Source organism: Crinia signifera, chromosome 6 (genome assembly GCF_055691185.1).
Source record: "Crinia signifera chromosome 6, ASM5569118v1, whole genome shotgun sequence".
Lineage (NCBI taxonomy): Eukaryota > Metazoa > Chordata > Amphibia > Anura > Myobatrachidae > Crinia > Crinia signifera.
In genome coordinates, this window is record NC_139222.1 from 178473273 (window position 1) to 178493514 (window position 20242).

At 44.9% G+C, this 20242-nt stretch overlaps 2 protein-coding genes across 4 annotated transcripts in view; one reads left to right on the forward strand and one right to left on the reverse strand.

Annotated features, from left to right (window-relative positions):
* The window catches only part of TEX2 (testis expressed 2), a 70206-nt gene extending 53834 nt beyond the window's left edge, over positions 1-16372 (reverse strand). For 2 of the 3 annotated variants that reach the window (XM_083148274.1, XM_083148272.1), the window contains exon 1: positions 16215-16372. The gene's annotated coding sequence lies outside the window, so the exon portion shown is untranslated. Of the gene's footprint in view, positions 1-11200; positions 11321-16214 lie in introns of those variants that run through there. The other variant, XM_083148273.1, reaches the window with a different exon arrangement.
* Positions 16373-18183: 1811 nt separating this feature from the next.
* The window catches only part of LOC146008704 (ABC-type organic anion transporter ABCA8-like), a 230709-nt gene continuing 228650 nt past the window's right edge, over positions 18184-20242 (forward strand). The window contains exon 1 of the mRNA XM_083148276.1: positions 18184-18274. The gene's annotated coding sequence lies outside the window, so the exon portion shown is untranslated. The remainder of the gene's footprint in view (positions 18275-20242) is intronic.

Consider the following 20242-nt stretch of genomic DNA (forward strand, 5'->3'; position numbering starts at 1 on the left):
TTCTTCTGCTGAGGACCACCACAAAATGGCCGCCCCCATATAGCACACTGTTCTTTGAAACGGTCTGCTGTATGGAGGCGGCCATTTTGTGGTGGTCCTCAGCAGAAGAACGGAGCCGCCAGGACAAGCGCGAAAGGTAAGGCTGCGGGGGATTGGGGGGGGGGGGGGTGTTTGAAAAAACGTAGCTACGCCGCTGGGCTGTGTTTGAAAAAAGTCAGTAAGGAGCTGATTGGCTGGACGTTTATCTCTCCTTATCACACTTGCATTTATCTCTTGTTAAGGCTTAATACATCTGCCCATTTGAGTAATCTGTAAAGCAGGTACACACTTGAGGCCCTCATAAACTAGTCCCACTTGGGCCTCAGTCAAGCAAATACTGTGTAAACATATGTCCAAACTAATACAGACTTGTTCCCAAATATACACAATTACAGTACACAGTTTGCATATCTATATAGAGAAAACAATTGAAGAGGGTCCAGCTCATGAAAAAAGGGAACATTGGGTTGTACCCACAATAGCTAACATCCCTAGTTCTGTCATGGGTACTTGTTTCCTAGCAGGGCGCCCACTAAGCTATTTGCTTAGTGGGCTATTTTTTGTAGTGAAATCGCATGGCTTTTTGTGCCTTGCGATGTGTGCGATGCGATCTCATTAGTTAATATATTCACTGCACCCTGATTGAAATCGCATCGCACATGAGATAAGATCAGATGAGATCAGATGAGATCTCAGTAGTTCATATGGTAAAACACCTAAAACAGCACCACTCTCCACAGCACCCCGAAGCGTGGCGAGCGCAGCGGAAAGCATCCTCCGACCTTGTTATACCCCCACTATCCAAGTGGAGTTGTTTTTATATAGTGTGGCGAGCACAGCGAGCCTGAAGCGTGGCGAGCCCCGCGGATTACTTTACATGCATTCCGAGTCCCCTCGCTGCGCTCGCCACACTATATAAAATCAACTCCACGCTGACGTGGATAGTGGGTGTATGAAAAGGTCGGAGGATACTTCCGCTGCCCCTCGCCACGCTTCGGGGTGACGTGGAGAGTGGTGCTGTTTTAGGCGTTTTACCATATGAACTACTGAGATCTCATCTCATCTCATGCCACAAAAGAGGGCCATGCGATGCGATTTCACTCACAGTGCAGTGAATAAATTAACTAAATTAACTAATGAGCATACGTAGGAAATCTGGGCGCCCTGCTAGGAAACAAGTACCCTGTCATGGTATATAGATGCTTTACACATGTTCTGAATATTAGAAGTTCTTTAGTACCCCATGCTATTGTAAGGACAAGCTTTGGTGTGAAAGCATCTACTCAGGTTGTGTTATGGTTGTGAATAGTGTTACCTGGGTCACGCTAAAAGCATACATAAGGCCCATACACACTGGGCGACTTTGAGCTGAAAGTCGCTCAAAACAGCAGGTTTGAGCGGCTTTCAGCTCAAAGCCGCCTAGTGTGTATGGCCCGACGATGAGCGCTGCTGTGCGCTCCGGCAACATCACCGGGAAAGCCTTTAAGTGGCTTTCAGGACGGCTTTGCATAGAACTCCACTATGCAACACCGTCCTCCCCACCTCCATCGGCGCCGGGCAGGGGGAAAGCCGCTCAGTGTGTATGCACTGAGCGGCTTTCCCCGCAGCGATGAACGCGATCATCGCTGTCCATACACACTGGGCATAGTCGCCCAGTGTGTATGGACCTTTTAGAGTATGCTCTGTGATGCTTGGAGATGTCGTCATCTCTAAGGACCAGTAGAGGAAAGACCCATTAATAACCCAAGCCCAGCTTGTGGTGTGAACAAGGTTTCAAGCTGCGTGAAGCCGTGTCCAATAACCAAGAATAAAGCCAAGTTTTTTGATATGACAAAACTTGTTTATACCTTTACTAATGATACAGAGGACACCCTTTCATAAACAATTTTCTCTTCTTTATCGGAGTTTAATGATTCTCTGTAACAAAACTGGTACAGTATATGTAGTGTTCATTCTAGCTTCCTGCATCTTTAAAGAACTGTGCAGTTCTTCTTACCTGTCTGGGGTGTCTCTCTGCTGTGGTGCTTCTAGCACAGTGTGCTCTATATTACAGAGCACTGATCTGCAGACTAGACATGTGCTAGAAGCACCACAGCAGAGAGTAACACCCCAGGTATGGAAGAGGAACTGCACAGGTTTTTGAAGATGGAGTGTGCTAGAATCAACACTAATGTGGATAAACCATCCAGTTTTTTTTTTTTTTTTAATCATTTGTGTACACAGGCTGAGCCATTTATGTACGCAGGGCACAACAGAAATAATCCTGTCCTCCCTATCTCACTACAATAACACAGAATGATAGAAGTGAAAATGCCTTCTCATATTTAGTAAATCAAAGATGGCTTTGGGGCCGACCGAGGAGGGAAGTATAGGTGGGCAGTAACGTAACAGTGAGAAAACAAATATAATTCATTACGGGTGGTTTGGATGTGTGGATGGTGTGAAATATAAGAGATCCCTCCTAAGAGATCCCTCCTATATTTCCTTTCTGCCAGAACAGGTTAGACTGGTTAAATCCCAAGTCACAGTGAACAGCTAAGATGATGTTTACTGAACACCTGCAGCGCACTAGGCATGAGCAAGGCAGACTAAGCACACGTGGCATAAGCTGGGGGAGGGAAGTGCTTTGAAAAAAAATAACTCAAAGTAGTATGGGAAAACAGGAAGGATAATGTCCAGCCGTCATGTTCACAGAGGATTCCTTCATTTGTGCTCCTCTTGAAACTACATATACCTTCTTTATAATCAGGGGCTCAATGTTACTTTGATTTAAGCACATTTCTATTGATTGAGGTAGCAATCATTGATTTGTTAAAGATGAAGGCACATTTACAACAAACACTGGCACTTCTATTTCTGAGGGAATGTTTGTTCACAGGTTAGTGCTTATTAATGTTATGCAAAATGGGCCTGATTCAGAGTTCATCATGGATCAGCGACTTTGCAATTTGGCCAATTACTGCATGATTGTGCGAGCATGCAAGGCTGCAAATAGCAACAAAATTCCTGACTGCTATGTACTCGCAGTTTGGTCACAGTCGCAGTTAGATTGACTTCTTGTCAATCTAACTGCGACTGTGACCAAACTGCGAGTACATAGCAGTCAGGAATTTTCTGGCAGTGTTTCTGGGTGGAAACCTTCCGATTTCTGAGTGGAAAAAGTGTGCCCCAGTGTTTTTGAGGAGGGTCTTTGACATAGTCGATGACCGCTTCCACACTGTCTCGGTTGCAGACTTAAGGCCCATACACACTAGGTGATTTTCAGCTGTAAATCACTAATTTGGGCTGTTTTGAGCAATATTCAGCTGAAAATCGCCTAGTGGGTATGGGCACCGATGGCAGCTCCCGCATCATCGCCAACTAGGGCCCCCTTCGGCTGGTTTCACCAGCATGTCTAGCGATGATGGCTGGTTTTTCAGCCATCATCGCTGTGTGTACGCATGCCTGCCGGTCTGAAAATTATACACTTCTAGCCCGGCTGACCGCCCCGCCCCACTGTTCCCCCGCCCTAGCAACCCGCAGTGTAAACTATGCCCGGCAAGAGACAGCCCGGGTACTCCCTCCCCCTGCTAGGTTCAGTGTCACAAAATGGAGCAGGGGGAGGGAGCAGCCAGGCTGCACACACTGTCCATCCCGCCCGCTGGCCCATCCACCTGCAGGCGGTCCTGACCACCCCCTGCTCCGTTTTGTGACACTGCATGGAGCAGAAGAGGCTGCACACGCCATCCGCCCCGCCTTCTTGCCCGCCCACCCGCAGGCAGTCAAGTAGTGAGTAGCCACTGCCGTCAATGTAATGGACAGGCCACAATATATACAGTGCTGGCGCAGGCCAGCAATGTTTATATTTACACAACTGCCACCAATGTATATTTATTTAAACACAACTGCCCACCAATGTTTTATAATAGGCGATAACGTGTACATGGCTGGCGTTACCACCACCACTGCCCACAAATGTATATTTTGTGATGGCAGTAACGTATACATTGCTGGTGTACTGCCCACCAAGGTTTATATAAAAACAGGTGATGTATATACATTGCTGGCACGGTCCAGCAAGGTATATACCTTACTGGCTTATTCCTATGCATGGGTTGCCAGTAACGTATACATTTCTTGCCTGTGCAATTAGGTGGAAAATCGTCTGATGGTGAATGGATTTCTACCTACCTGCACAGCTGCAAATAAAATAATGCATGTCCACCTTATAGGGTCAACCCAATAACCCTATCCCAGTTATTGCTATAGTAGGAAAGGGATACAAGTACTGTAGATGGCTTATTCCCAAATTTACTACTGCAATTTTAGCATATGGAAGCAAAACATATAAATAGAGCCCCTCTCTCTCCTACTCAGACTATAGGAATAGAATGTCCACCAAGGAAGAAGCACTGACATACACATTTACATTTGGAGGAGATGGAAGCATCTCCCTGGATCGGAGATCCACATCAGATGCATGAAACACATTAGAAGTGCTCAGATTTCTGTCCCAGCTTGCATTCACTCTCAGCAGTATGAATAATTGATGCAGCAGACAGAGGAATACTGCATCATTCCAGGAAGGAGTTAATTTGGAAGAAAATAACGCTGCTCTCCCCTATTCCCAGCAGTGCAGGAGACAGACATGTGCTGGGTGAGGTCAATCGCGTACTAGCAAAGTTACATTTTATTGGTATTCCATTTCCCTGTGCACAGTATCGTGTTTGTCAATGCATTCCTCTTTCCTCCATTATCAAGAATTCCCAGACGTACAGATAGATCAATAAATACAGCTAACATATAATGCCTGGCCAAAAAAAGAACTACATTTTATCATGGCCCCTTCCAACCAGCAAATGATGGGACTAAAGTCAATTCAACTGTTACAGGAAGTGGACTGGTTGGCAATTTTTGGACTGTGATACAACAAATCACCGTGCGGAATAGATGTTATTTATTATTATTATCAGTTATTTATATAACACACACATTCTGCCATTCACATCAGCCCCTGCCCCAGTGGAGCTTACATTCCCTACCACAATTAGCCTACCAGTTTATTTTTTGATTGTGGCAGTAAACAAGAGTACCCAGGAGGAAACCCAATCAAGCTCAGTGAGAATATACAAACTCCACATAGTACGTTCTATGGTGGGAATTAAACCCACGTCTTGAATACTGTGAGGCAGTAATGCTAACCAATACACAGTCCGTGTTGCCCGTGTCTGCCCAATATCTAAACTGGTAATATTACCGCTAATAATAATAATGTTACATCTAAACACCACTTGTTTCAGGAGAAATCCAATACTAATATCCTAACACAACACAATTTAGGTTTGTATAAAGCAATTACACAGCAATACAGAATAGTCACAAAAGGTGAATGAAGCTTTAAATCTAGGAACACATTATAGTGTTCATTCTAGCACCCGCCAGCTTTGGAAACCCATGCAGTTCCTCTTTCCTGCCTGTGGTGTCACAGTCTGCTGTAGTGCTTCTAGCACAGTGTGGTCTGTATATCAGTACTGATATGCAAACCAGACCTGTGCTAGAAATACCACAGCAGACAGTGACACCCCAGGCAGGGAACAGGAACTGCATGGGTTTCCAAAGCTGACGGGAGCTAGAATGAACACTAGAATAATTATACATGCCGCCAGATGATCTAGCACTAAAACACAGAACCATATTGTTAAAGACATGTTTAAATTGGTGAAGAGTTTCCTGATATCCGGGTACCCCTCCCTGTGTGTCTGTCGATTACGGAGAAGAGGAGACGCCTATTATCCCTAAGGGATGTATGGTAGATATTTAAGCGCTGCCTGTTGAGGATTGACCCCTGATAATATCCTTGGATATTGACTCTTAACATTAAACTTACCGACTAGGGAAAGTCGGCCACTAGGAGGCCAGACCTCTGGTCAGCTGCTATTCTTTTTTATGTGATTTGCGCATTTCTTTATCCGAAGTTGAGGACTCCCTGTTTATTGTACTAGATGTTGCGACATCACTCAGACACTTGTCGAATATGTAGTTGCAGGCAATAGTCAGATTTGACTGGATGTTCAGATGGGATATGGTCACTAGATTTACAGCATGTAGGTTGACATGATTTAAGTTCGACAGGAAGGTTAACAGGGTCATTAGATCAACACAAGCATTAGGTCGACATTCAAAATGTCGACATGGGGTTTTTCACTTTTTTGTCCCGAATTTCGACACAGACGACATGGACACTGAATCGTAGCACCGCGTCCCCTCGCCATGCTACGCTCAGCACACTATTTAATTCTCCCACCACACCCTAATGGATGGTAGGGCATGAAATACTAACTGTCGGCACAAAAAAAAAAAATGAAAACCCCCATGTCGACCTAATGAGGTTACTGTATATGCTGGGGTGCACTCCTTGTATCTTGAATGATACTGGAACAACCAATAAAATAAGGCAGCACTACACAGACTTGGTATAGATAAAAAGTCCTTAAATTTGACATCATGTTTTAGGTTTTAACCCCCTCATCACTCAAGGTGCTGAAACACAAAGACATACATTTTATACCCCTCCCCAGGGGTATAAAATTGCCCTCACCTGTGTGGCGACAAACAGAGAAGTCTGAAAACTACTCGTGGGATCTGTGACATCATCCGGTGGCGCCACTACAGGGGGATCTGTACAGTATGCAGCTTCTAGGCAACGGTGCAGGTGGTGTGAATGAGGCGTGGGGACAATGATTTCTCCAATCATTCATGATGACCAGACTGCTGGCTGTGTGACAATCAGCAACATAGTGGGCCCTATTCCGCCCTGACAGCAGTGAGAATCCTCTGTGTTGTCACAGCCAGCGACAACCTGTGTTAGCAGGCTGTACATTGGCCAACAGCCAGCCTGCATTCATGGGTGGCATCCCAGCGTTTCTGGGAGTGATGAACAAAAGCGCAGATGGGCCCAGCCGTTGGGAAGGAAGGCCTCTCGGCCCCAATCTCCCCATAACCAACGCAGCTCCGAGTAAATATTGACTTACACATCGATGTAAATGGGGAAAGGGGGGATCCATTTGATGGTTAGTGGATTTCCCCCTCTTTGCACAGCTGCAAAGCCATTCACAGCCGTGCACAGGGGCAGCCCTCCTCTCTCCTGCAATCAAGTCTGAGTCAGCCCCAGTGTACAGATCCCCCTGTAGTGGACACCACCAGATGACATCACGGCTCCTCTACTTCTCTGATTGGCAATTTTAGGGTTACTGATGCACATGGGAGGGGTATAAATGTATGTCTTTGTGTGTTAGCACATTGAGTGCTGTCCCTGACGATAGGGTAACAACCCTGAAACGTGACGTAGGATTAAAATAATTTTTACCTATACCAAGTCTGTAGAGTCCTGCCTTTGTTCATTGAGAGTGTGTGTATGTTATATATAACTTCATGAAATATAGGTCACAATGCATAAATATTAAATTAACATAACTGCAAGTGTTTTAATAGATTTATGCTCCTAAAAGATTGTAGTGACTTAAGATGATGTAGTTAACGTTGGTGACTGGGTCTATGTTGAACATGATGGAAAGAGTTTCCCAGGCAAGACGAAGGACATCAGAGATGTGAATACTTAGGACCTTATTCTGGTTGACTTGTAGCGCTGTGTGTCTTTTAAAGCCCACCTGCCGCTCGCTTTGCCACCCGCCACTCCTCACAGGGCACATTCGCCCGCATGGCTACGAATGGTTGTTTTGCATAAACATCCATTCGCAGCCTAGGGGGAAGAGACCCACATCATTAGTGAGTACAATGGAGCAAGCTAGCAGCAACTGCAAATGGCCATCATTACCAGAGGATATATACATCCTCATTGTTTTATCAGGAAGATAAACAGGCCTACACTGATCCATTCATGTGGGTTCTACGGGTGTGAGTAGTTTGTTCCAGAACCCTTTGACCGAGGATAGAAATGAAACATGATTTACATTCAGTTTTTCATATGGTAAATATTCAATTTTTTGTTTGTGTGTCAATGAGAAGTTTAGGGTCTAGTTTAGTTTATCTAAGCATTAATTCTGACTACCTATACCCCATATATTATTTGTTATGATGTCTACAACACATACTTGCCTACATGCCCAGAAGCTATTTTTGGGGTATTCCTGCAGAGCCCTGGAAGAGTAGGCAGCTATTCTGCATCCTCACTGCTTCCTAGTGAAGCGGGCAGGATTGAATGTTACTTTGCAACAATTGGGAGAGCCACGGGAAGGGGGCAGGGGTAAATGATTGGATTGTCATTTAGCTTCACCCCCTTTCCCCAGACCCACAAATGGCAGGTGTTGCCCTATGCTGGGAACAAGGTCTAAAGATGAGCCATTCAGCCCACCGCCCCCTGAAGTATGCTACAACATTGTAATACAGGTTGATTATCCCTTATCCAAATTATTCCAAAAACCATAGTCTCCAGAATGTACTTTTTTTTTTTCTTGTTTTTTTGCTAAAACCTACTGGCTACATCTGTAACTGGCACTACTGGGGGGGCATGATATGTAACTGGCACTACTGGAGGGCATGATATGTAACTGGCACTAAATAAGTGCAAGGTCATGATTGCTTGGCATTCAAATTCAGTGCCTGAGATTGTACACAAACCTTGTTTCATGCACAAATAAAATATATTTGTGTGCATTTCATGTGTGTGATGTGCTTATACAACATAAATGCAAGATAGCTCAAGATACCTCATTCAAATATAAAAATATTCCGAAGTACGGAATAATCCGTTATCCAAAATGATTCTGGTCCCGAACATTTTGGATAAGGGATACTCAATCTCTACATAACTAAACCTGAATAACAAATTATGGCCTATAGAGAACATATGAACCATATGTAAGTACCTGTAATAAATTTCTCTCACTCCAAAGCTACAATGTCAGAGCATCAATCTTTCTTTTTAACATGATGAAAAGATTTCCTTACTATCTCCTTCATCTTATTTCCACATATAATCAGGGGTAGGTCATTTTTATTTTTACATTACCACAAAAATGTCTGAAGAAAAAAAAAAAAGTCTCCTCCCTTGAATTTAAACAGGGAGTCATCTTCCACTACTAAAATCCTTCATTTACATTCTATTCATAAGTCAATACATTTAAAATAAGTACGTTTGCTAAACCTGCCTCCTCCAAATCAATTATTTTTACACCAGTACTAGTATATCTGGTGGATCGGTTTCCCGTTTCTCATTTACCACCAGTGGAATCCATGTTCTTCCCCTCATTTTGAAAGACTGTCACCTGCATTAAGGAGAGTTTAACCATACCTCCCAACTTTTCACCCTATAAAAGAGGGAAAGTGCGAGCGCCAACATTTTGAGGCATGGCCAATTGGGAAGGGGTCATGGCCAAAGCAAAGTGCGCTTGGCAACTAGGATCCCAGGTCACTTCACCCTCTAGTAGCATCTAAACATAGCTGCTATAGGGCGAGCTGACTACTCCAGTGTTTATAGTGCGCGCATGCATGCTACATGCACTCCACTGATCGCAGTGCTGAGCGGCAGGCAGCAGCTATGCGGTCCGCTACACATCAGGCATTGACTTATACCTCCCGCAGGACACTGCGGTCCACGGGTGGACCACCGGGACAGGCCCTGAAAACCGTGACTGTCCCGCTAATGTCGGGATGGGTGGGAGGTATGGTTTAACAAAGAATAAAATTACAAAATGTTCTGTACTCTATACAGCCATAACTATTGGACTTTTCATTGAAATTGTATATTATATTAATCTGCACATCCAGATTACACACAGCAACTACATGTTTGATACATCGCATATACCGATCTGTAAACAGAAGAATGAATGTTTCTTTGCCATCTTTAGAAAATGATATCCTAGTGCTAAAGCCATCAGCAACTCTGTCTGCCTGCTTAGTTTCTAATCAATACGGGGAAATATAAATCCTCTGTTACCCAGACATGGTGTAGAAGAGAGCTGACAAGATCAGGACACTTCCAGAGTCAAGAAGTACACAGGGAAATTGGTTGCAGTGCAATTCAAATGATACAAAGAGTTATTTCACATCTACTAATAATCCTCCTTCAGAAGAAGCAGTCTAGAGTGCTTTTTATGTTATGAATAATCACACGACCCAGAATTAGTCATCACAATTCTGGTTAGAAACACAGCTTTTGCTGGCATTAAATCTGAGACAAACAATAAAATGTGCCAGAGTGAGGATTGTGGGTCAACAATTGGCAACATATATTGTGCTTAATGAAGGCTGAGAGGAATGATGCCTCCACCCTGTGCCAGGGCAACGTGACAGTCACAATGATAAGCTGTGCAAATGCTTGTGTACGCTGAGTGCAGTATGTCACAATATAATTCTGGGTATACAGTTATGTTTTATACTGTGCTGTAGCGCAAAGTTCCTAAAAAAAAAAAAAAACTGTGACATTCAGTAAATAAATATGTGGGATGAACTTTCCCAGAATTTGGACATTGTGTAATAAGCAACTTCTGAATTCCTTTCAGAGAAAACATATCTATTCTCTAAATGAAACTACTAGAATATCTGCAGAATTGGTCTCCTCCCTCTTTTTTACATACCGTGTAAGAGGCCATCTTTCGTTTCTACTACTAGAATGTCTGCTGAATTGCTCTCCATCATTTATATAAATTGTCAGGACAGATTACACTCTGCCATTACACTTCACTATCATATTGTAATCCGGATATTCCCAGTCTGAAAAGGGAATACGAACAGCAATGTAAAAGGTTTTGTTTATTTGAATAAAATGACATTAAATGCAGAATGTAACATCGCTCTGACGCTACAATGTTGTTAATCCTGACCTGTAACAATAGATTATTATAATACAGGTAAAGCAAACAGGATTAGGAACCAGTTGGACAATAAATGAAGCCAGCAGGAGTGGAGACTTTATATCCCTTACTATCAGACAGAAGTACTGTAATTGCGGAACACCGCTTCTGAGATTTACCCTGCCCTGTTTAAAGAAACATACGTGTCAGCAAATTATGCATGACCCCCATAGACCCAGAATTACATAATTCCAAGACAGTTATTGCTCAGTAACAACACATTGTCAACATATATAGCATCCTATTGTATGTAGAAGTGTAAAGTACAAAATAATAGCCTATGATGAGGAGTACACCCAGATACATACCTTCGGCAACTGTTGTAATATGCCTGCGAGCACATGCCTATACTCCCGGATAAGATGTATGATTATAATGTGTGTTGTTTAACCAGCAGCAAGATCATGTGGCGCTCATATATTTGTGTTATCACCGGGGTGAAGTCTAATCTCTTGCAGCATAATGCATTATGGGTAAATCTCTACAGTACCACACATGGTTAATTTCCAGTATGATTTAACCTGCAGTGGACTTTGGCTCTTACATAAAATACTATGGCGACTAATGACTGACCAGTGCATACTATATAGTCATAATTCAACTGTTTCTTTTTTTATTAAAGAAGGGCCACAACTGAGGGAAGGAAAGGCTTGCAAACATTTTCCAAGCCACCGATAGGCTTTACATACTAATTGCAGAGTATATAATGTAGAGTCTGCGATTTGTGTGAATTATTAGAATTTACAGCCAACTGTGGAGTTTGTGTTTCACACCATAGAAAACAAGCTGCCTTATCTCGAGATTAAACACATGTACTTTGTGATTAACACAAAGACCTTCAAAGTACAAAATATTTTAATCAAGACCATTCATCCCACTAACAGCCGCAGCCGTGTATTAGTCAGACAATGGCTGTGGGAGGGGTGCCGGATGACAGTATACCGGCATTGGCGCCCGATTGCTCAAATGCCTGACAGTCGGGAGCCAGACTAACAGGGGCTATTCTCCCTTGTGGAGGACCACAACCCTCATAGAGGGAGAATAGAACCTGCGGCAAATGCCCCGAGCCACCAAGCCTTCACAGAGCTTCTTTGCTCTCGCCACTGGTCGGAGTACACATGAAAAGGTCAACATGAGTTTCACGTTTTGTGTCAATGTTAACAAAGACCCCCAACTAGTGTAGCACTTCGCTCGTCATGCTTCAGCACACTTCACCGTTTTCAATTGTAGTCCATGTAAAGGGTAAAGTATGAAAAATTCCAAAAAGTGAAAAACATTGTGGGAAAAAAAAACAAAAAAAGAACTCATGTCGACCATTTAATGTATCGACCCTATGTCAATGTTGGACTATTGCATGTCCACCTTTTGACTGTCTACCTAGATACTGTAGAAGACCTTTCAACCGTTTTCCGTAGTCTAGTTACAAAAGCTTCTCCTCACCAGGATTTTAAACAATTGAGAAGATTAGATCACAAGTTTACACGATTAATGGTCAGTCCAGCAAAAACAAAACGGGATTTAAAAGCAACATTCCCATAATGAGCTATCGGTGTATTGTAAAATACAAAACAAATGAGGGTGCAAAGTACAGATCTCCAGTTGCCGTGACAGCATTCTGCTGCGAATCATTTTAAATATTTACAAAAAGTGACATTATCAGTAAATAATAAGCTATTATAATATGTTTTTTTTTCAGTTTCAATATATAAGATAAAGGACAAAAAACCTGTAAGCTCTTTGTGTGAAGGACCCGCTCTCCTCATGTGATTTTATGCTGCTTTCCCACTGTAATGACCTGGTATTTGTAAACGGGTCTTTAAACGGGTAAGAGCCATAAAGACCCTTTCCCACTGCAGCTCTTAAAACGGTAAATTGCCATTTATATACCGTTTTTTGTCACATCACATTGTACCCGTTTAAACCACAAAGAAACCCGTTTAAACCCATAGTAAACATGGGCTGTCATATTTCTTGCCCCACAGGATGTGGTGTGTACAGTCATCAGCCAATCATATTCTTAACCTTTATTATTATTACTAAATACCGTTTAAGACCCTTTCCGACTGACAAAAAAAATGGCTCTTAAATGGGTAAAACACTGCTTTTTACCCGTTATCAAATACCAGTATTTGTTAAACAGGTACTGGAGCTTTCCCACTGCAGCTCTACCCATTTAAAAGGGCTAAAAAAAACCGGCAAATTACTGTTTAAGAGCTGCAGTGGGAAAGATTATACAGTATCCCTGCCACCCTAGAAATTGCTTCAGTGTCCTGTCCCCTGCTGCAATGGTATTTATTTGCCATATACTTATCCTACATTTCCTTATACTGTAATTCCTTATTTGTTATTTGCTCATTTATGTATTCTTTACTCACAGCAGAACCCTTGTAACGCCATGTAAATAAACAACAACAACAACAACAACAACAACAACAAATCAGGCAGGAAATTTCATGCTCAGACATACATGGAAAAGTTTACATACTGTGACAAAAACATAACATATTTAAAAATAAATGTCATTTCTTTATTTATTCCATAATAAATTTTAAGAAAGATGAATAATATTGATGTGTAGCTTTGTGCAAACTACTGCTGTCTTACTAGGCATATTGGGATGGGGACGGGCTTGCTGTAGTGTCCTTCAATGGGATTACAAACAGGAAGTCGGCTACTTGTAGAACAACATCGCAGGTTAAATGGACTTTAAAAGCCAAATGATTGAGGTGCATTTGGAGAATGCCAGTCGTAATCACATGAAACATTGAAAGCTAAGTAGCAATTCTCCTGATCACGTGTTGTTTCAAAATGAAAGTACAGTAATAAGTGCTACTTATGGTGATTCATCATGTACGGATGTGGGTAAAATTAAAATGTCCATGCATAACTATTATAGGGAGTGACCCTTTTATATGTATGGCAGGGGAATGCATTCAGACATTGGTCAAAATACTAACATAGCCAAAATACCAACATTTAAAAAGTCCACATGTCAAAGTCGACATGAGTTTTCTATGATCTTCTTTAAAACAAACTTGCTCTTACTTCACAATCTGAGCGGGCATAGAGTTAGATTAAAATAGTGTACCTGAACCATGGAGAGTGCAAGCTTTCAGCTCAAAAGCTGCCCAGTGTGTATGGGGCCGCGATGAGTGGTGAGCGTTGATGAACATCATTGATGGCCCCGCCGCGTGGATTTCCAGCCCAGCGATTTTTCCCCATCATCGTTGTCCATACATGCTGGGCAAATCCACCCAGTGTGTATAGACCTTAAACCAATTTTGGCTAAGCCCATAGGCCAGTGGTTCCCAAACTGTGTGCCGTGGCTCCCTGGGGTGCCTCGGGACACTTACAGGGGTGCCACGGGTTGGTGGTCCAGGACCAATTCAAATTATATATGATCAATTATTTGTGGACAAAACCAGTGATGGTGGCTGCCAATCATAAAATATGTACAATCAGAAGCAAATCCTGCCCTTTACCACATAACTGAACCTAAGAAACACATATAAACACAATCTACTTCATTTTATATATTTTTTGGGGGGCCTAGGGGTGCCGTGGAAAAATTCTGCTACTATAGGGTGCCGTGATTCTAAAAAAATTGGGAACCCCTGCCATAGGCGATTGTGACTAAGCCAATTTGGTCATAGGACAAAAACACTGTATGTGCAGCTTAGCCAAAATTGCCTTTACCGCACAGTCTATTTGGCTTGGCGATAAGGACACCGCACATTGCTATATCCAGCAGTGTACACACAGTGCAATTCTGGCTAATCTTGCTAGGCAATTTTGACTATATAGTCAAAATTGAATAACACATCGCGCTGTGTGTACACAGCTCAACTCCTGTTGGGTTCAAGTTCAGAAAATGTGGCCCTGTGAGGTTATTATAACTAAACTGATTCAGAATATGAAGTAAACTAATTTACCACTTAGGGAATTCATTAGGACAGAAGCTAGTCTGATTTTTTCCTAAAATCATTGTTTTTAGGGGGGGAAAAAGAAAAAAGAAATCACCAGTAATTACTCTGGTACCCATGTTCTGAACTTGAACCCTCCTGATTGTCTATGGATGCAGCTTAATTACCCATTCTGGACACCACTGATGACAGAGATGTAGACTGAGCTCAGAGAAGTGTCAGCAGATTAGCAAGAGTTATTCTGGGAATAGCCAAATGAAGGTCCCTTATCAATATTTTAAATGTATAGGTGAACAGAATATAGGAATTTCCACACAAGAAAATCATGTTAATATTGATATGAAAAAAAAAACACAACAACAACAATGTTGTACGTTGCTCATGCACTAGGTTTGAGACAGGGGCTGCTGCTCTGAAAGGCCCTATAAGGAGACACAAAACACTGCTTTGCTTCTTATGATAGACTTTCAGCCTCGACGGTCTCAAATGCTGCCAGGACTCTGGGAGAGAGATCTCTATTTGGTAGAATCTATTCACACAATTACACACATTGGCTGAAATATTACATCCCATCAGGGCTGAGATACTGACACTTCAAAAAAACTAAATGAACAAATATCAATGGGTAGTTATTCCTGGCATGTTACCTGGTATACACACACACACACACACATTGTAAAATGGGACACTTTTCCATGTCACATGTTGGATGTAGGCAGGCTTCCAGCAGAGGGTGACAGCTTCTCCATCACACAGACATGTAATAATGGCCTACAAAAGAAATGGGGTCTATTTACTAAGTCAGAGATTCCCATGTGCAGTCTTCAAGGCACCCCAACAGTTCATAACTCAGCATAGATAGCCAAATCTACTGTAGTACTAATTAAGTCACCTGTGGACAAGTATGCATATATTTAAAACCTGGACTGTTGGGATGCCTTGTGGACCACATTGGGAACCTCTGTACTGATAGAGAGTTATTAGGAGGAGAGCGATAAAGAAGGAGCCAATCTGATCCTAGCTGCCAAACTACAGACCGAGCTTGGAAGATTACAAGTTGGAACTGGTTGTTGGTACTTTATCTCTCCAAGGTTTGGTAAATACAGTAGACCCCTATGACCCTGACAGGAAACATGATAATACTGACCATGATAAAAGCAGAGTAGGTGTCACATGGAAACATGACATGTTTAATTCCCTAACACATCCACAGTCTCAGTCACTCAGAAGCATTTAATTACATATTATGATACGTGTAACATGACAACAGAACATGTGATGCCAGAGCTGAAAGGACAAATCCTGTGTGCACACCTAGGACACAGGGGAAGACATAGTACAGCATAGGGTGACACATCTAGAACGTGCTAATGAGGTTTCTGCCCGTAATTATGCTTACCGCCTCCGTTTCTCATGTCCCCGCCGCCAGCGCCACCGGTGTCTCCGGTCTCTGCCTAGGGCCGCCTAGTTAGCAGCAGTCTCAACCAATCCCTCTCCGATCGGCCGATCCGTCTTCTCGGTACCTGATTACTCAGCCTGTAGGAGACTGAGCTTGCGGGCCGCGCCTCGCTCCCATCGTACCCGGCTTTGATTGGCTAAGATGCAGAGCGCTTTCTCATTCACTGACTTCCGCATGTGACCTGACCCACACAGTTAGTCAGTTAGTTTGTCACACACTCGTCTCAGCAACAGCAGCAGCAGCAGCAGCAGCAGCACACTCTCTCACTCATTCACACTGTCCCCGACCCCTACCATTACTTTTATGCTGCCCATAAGGTGCCCATACACTAGTAAGATTTATCTTCAGATCTAACTGGTTGGATAAAAAACATGTTTATGGATGAGTGACAGTTTGTCAGTTTTCCGGCATTTCCAAGCAAATGGTCAACTGTCATTTGCTGTCATCCATAACCATGTTTTTGTTCCAACCGGCCAGATCAGAAGATAAATCTGCGTGTGTATGGCCACCTATAATACACTTATGCGATCAGATGCGATGTCCCATCGCATCTGATCGCATCAAGTGGTGCCCAGTGCAGCACCCGATGTCTCATGCCATCCTGTGATGGACATCGGGTGCTGGAAGAGTGGTGGTGTGGGGCTGTGTTGGGGGACCAGAGCTTGTCAGCAGCTGGACTTAGCAGCAGCAGTGACTTTGAAACACTGGACGGCCCTCTGATTGGCTGAGAGAGCTCTCAGCGGCCCCAGCCAATCAGAGGGGCGGCCTCAGCCAATCAGAGGGCCGTCCAGTGTTTCAGTCATCTGCTGCCGCTGCCTAGAATCGCCACCTGAAAGCTCCACCGCTCCTGTCCCCGCTACACAGCCATGCCTTCCCAGCCAGGTACCGGCTACCCGCCAGCGCTCTGGCCCCCATCCCGTCCCCACTCCCCGAACCCGCCGCTGATTGCATTCGAGCAATCGCATGTGGTTAAAAACCACATGCGATTGCTCATGCGATAAATTGCTCAATTCGATAAATATTATGTACAGCTCATAATATTTATCGATGCGACATCCATCGGCGTGCTTGCGCATTGCGTCCAATGTCAGCTTCAAAATGCATGCAATCATTCTATTTATCAGCCAGATGTGGCCGAAATCGAATGATTGCATGTGATATCTCACATATGTATGGGCAGCATTACTCTCCCTATATCGGCCCCCACTGCTCCCTACATCTGCCGTCACTGCTCCCTCCACCCACCCTCACTGCTCCTTACACTTTTAGTGTGTACACACACAGGGCCGCCGAGAGGGGAGGGGAGCGGGTACATTTTACCTGGGCCCGGGCCTGTGAGGGGGGCCCTGGTCCGGGGACACACATTTAGACAGCGGTTGCCCATGTGTAGTGGTGGGAGCGGGGGCCGGAGCACGGGTGGGAGAGGGGTAGTATAATGTATAATGGAGGAGTAGGAGAGAGAGGTCAGCTGTCACTCTAGGATTACCACCTAGTCCCTTAAATTCCGGACACATATTAATTACACAGGTTCTGTGGCTGGCTGACTTCAAGACTCCACTTCACCTGATTTTAAACTGCCACAGAACCTGTGTAATTAACATGTGTCCGGAATTAAAGGGACTAGGTGGTAACCCTACTGTCACTCACAGTTGTGCAGTGGCAGCGGGCAGCGGCAGCAGTCAGCCACCGCTACAGAGCTTCAGCGCAGGCAGGAGAATGCTGCTCCTGCTGTCCTGACTCCTCTGCGCAGCTCAGCTAAGCGATAGGAGGATCTGGCAGGCAGGAGCTAACAGAAAATTACTGCCCACATGCCGGGCTACAAAAAGATGGCTGCCGTTGACCAATAGGGAGCCAGGTTTCCTTTCAATCACAAGAGTGAAAAAGGGGGCGGGGCTTATCGGGGCTGCTGCATCTGAAGGAAGAAGAGAAGCTGCCTGTATCCTCCTGTGATCATGAAGAGAGACTGACTGACCCATGGATTAGAGGAGAGAGCCAGAAAGGTAGAGGGAGTGCCTGCTCCTCTCCTCTTGCATACACAAAAAAGATTTTGTATATATTGATTGTTGTGTATACAAATTATGTGGAAAAAAATTGCTGCCAGATTTTTGGCAAGCAAAATCCTACATTAGGATTTTTTTTTTAAATTAGCCTGTGGATTATTGTCGATGCTGTGTGTGAGTGCAGGGGGATAGCGTAGTGTATGAGGGGAGTGTGTCCAGGTTAGAGGTGATAGTATAGTGTGTGTGGCAGTGGCCTAACAAGAAATACTGCGCCCCCCCCCCCTTGCCGGGAAAATTATGGCACCCCTGCCCCCACCACCACCATCATGACTGGTACAGATATACCAGGGTGGCAGGGGGAGGCGAGGTGGTACCCCATACCTGTGGGTGCGGCTAAGGGGACAGAAGGGTGCCGGGGGACCTGGTGCGGCGTCTGCAGTGCCTGGGAACTGAAGCGCTGAGAGCGGACACTGCAGATGGAGAGAGGCGGCAGAGTTTCACAATTCAAAAGATAGGCCGCTGATTGGCTGAGTGTGCGCTCTCTCTCAGCGGCCTCGGCTGACACTGCCTCCGTCCACAGTGTCCGCTCTCAGGGCTTCAGTTCCATGACACTGCGGCGCTGGTGCTTCATGCCGGGGGGGGTGACCCCTGGCGCCCACACTTAGTCTGCGCACACTTAGTCTGCGCCTCCCCGCCGTCGTGGGGTCTGCGGAGCTATAGTTACGCCACTGGTGTGTGGGGAGCAGGTGCAGGGATAGCTGTAGTATAGTGTGCATGGGGAGCGGGTGCAGGGTTAGTGGTGACAGTATAGTGTGTGGGGAGTGGTTGCAGGGTTAGCAGTGATAGTATAGTGTGTGTGTGGGGAGCAGATGCAGGGTTAGCAGTAACAGTATAGTGTGTGTGCATGGGGAGCGGGTGCAGGGTTAGCGGTGACAGTATAGTGTGCGGGGAGCGGGTGCAGGGTTAGCAGTGATAGTATAGTGTGTGTGTGGGGAGCAGATGCAGGTTTAGCAGTGACAGTATAGTGTGTGTGCATGGGGAGCGGGTGCAGGGTTAGCGGTGACAGTATAGTGTGTGTGCATGGGGAGCGGGTGCAGGGTTAGCGGTGACAGTATAGTGTGCGTGGGGAGCAGGTGCAGGGTTAGCAGTGATAGTATAGTGTGCATGGGGAGCAGGTGCAGGGTTAGCGGTGATAGTATAGTGTGCATGGGGAGCGGGTGCAGGGTTAGCGGTGATAGTATAGTGTGTGTGTGTGGGGAGCGGGTGCAGGGTTAGCGGTGACAGTATAGTGTGCATGGGGAGCAGTGCAAGGTTAGCGGTGATAGTATAGTGTGCATGGGGAGCGGGTGCAAGGTTAGCGGTGACAGTGTAGTGTGCGTGGGGAGCAGGTGCAGGGTTAGCAGTGATAGTATAGTGTGTATGGGGAGCGGGTGCAGGGTTAGCGGTGACAGTGTAGTGTGCGTGGGGAGCAGGTGCAGGGTTAGCAGTGATAGTATAGTGTGCATGGGGAGCAGGTGCAGGGTTAGCGGTGATAGTATAGTGTGCATGGGGAGCGGGTGCAGGGTTAGCGGTGACAGTATAGTGTGTGTGTGTGGGGAGCGGGTGCAGGGTTAGCGGTGACAGTATAGTGTGCATGGGGAGCAGTGCAAGGTTAGCGGTGATAGTATAGTGTGCATGGGGAGCGGGTGCAAGGTTAGCGGTGACAGTGTAGTGTGCGTGGGGAGCAGGTGCAGGGTTAGCGGTGATAGTATAGTGTGCATGGGGAGCGGGTGCAGGGTTAGCGGTGATAGTATAGTGTGTGTGTGTGGGGAGCAGGTGCAGGGTTAGCAGTGATAGTATAGTGTGCATGGGGAGCGGGTGCAAGGTTAGCGGTGATAGTATAGTGTGCATGGGGAGCGGGTGCAAGGTTAGCGGTGATAGTATAGTGTGCATGGGGAGCGGGTGCAAGGTTAGCGGTGACAGTGTAGT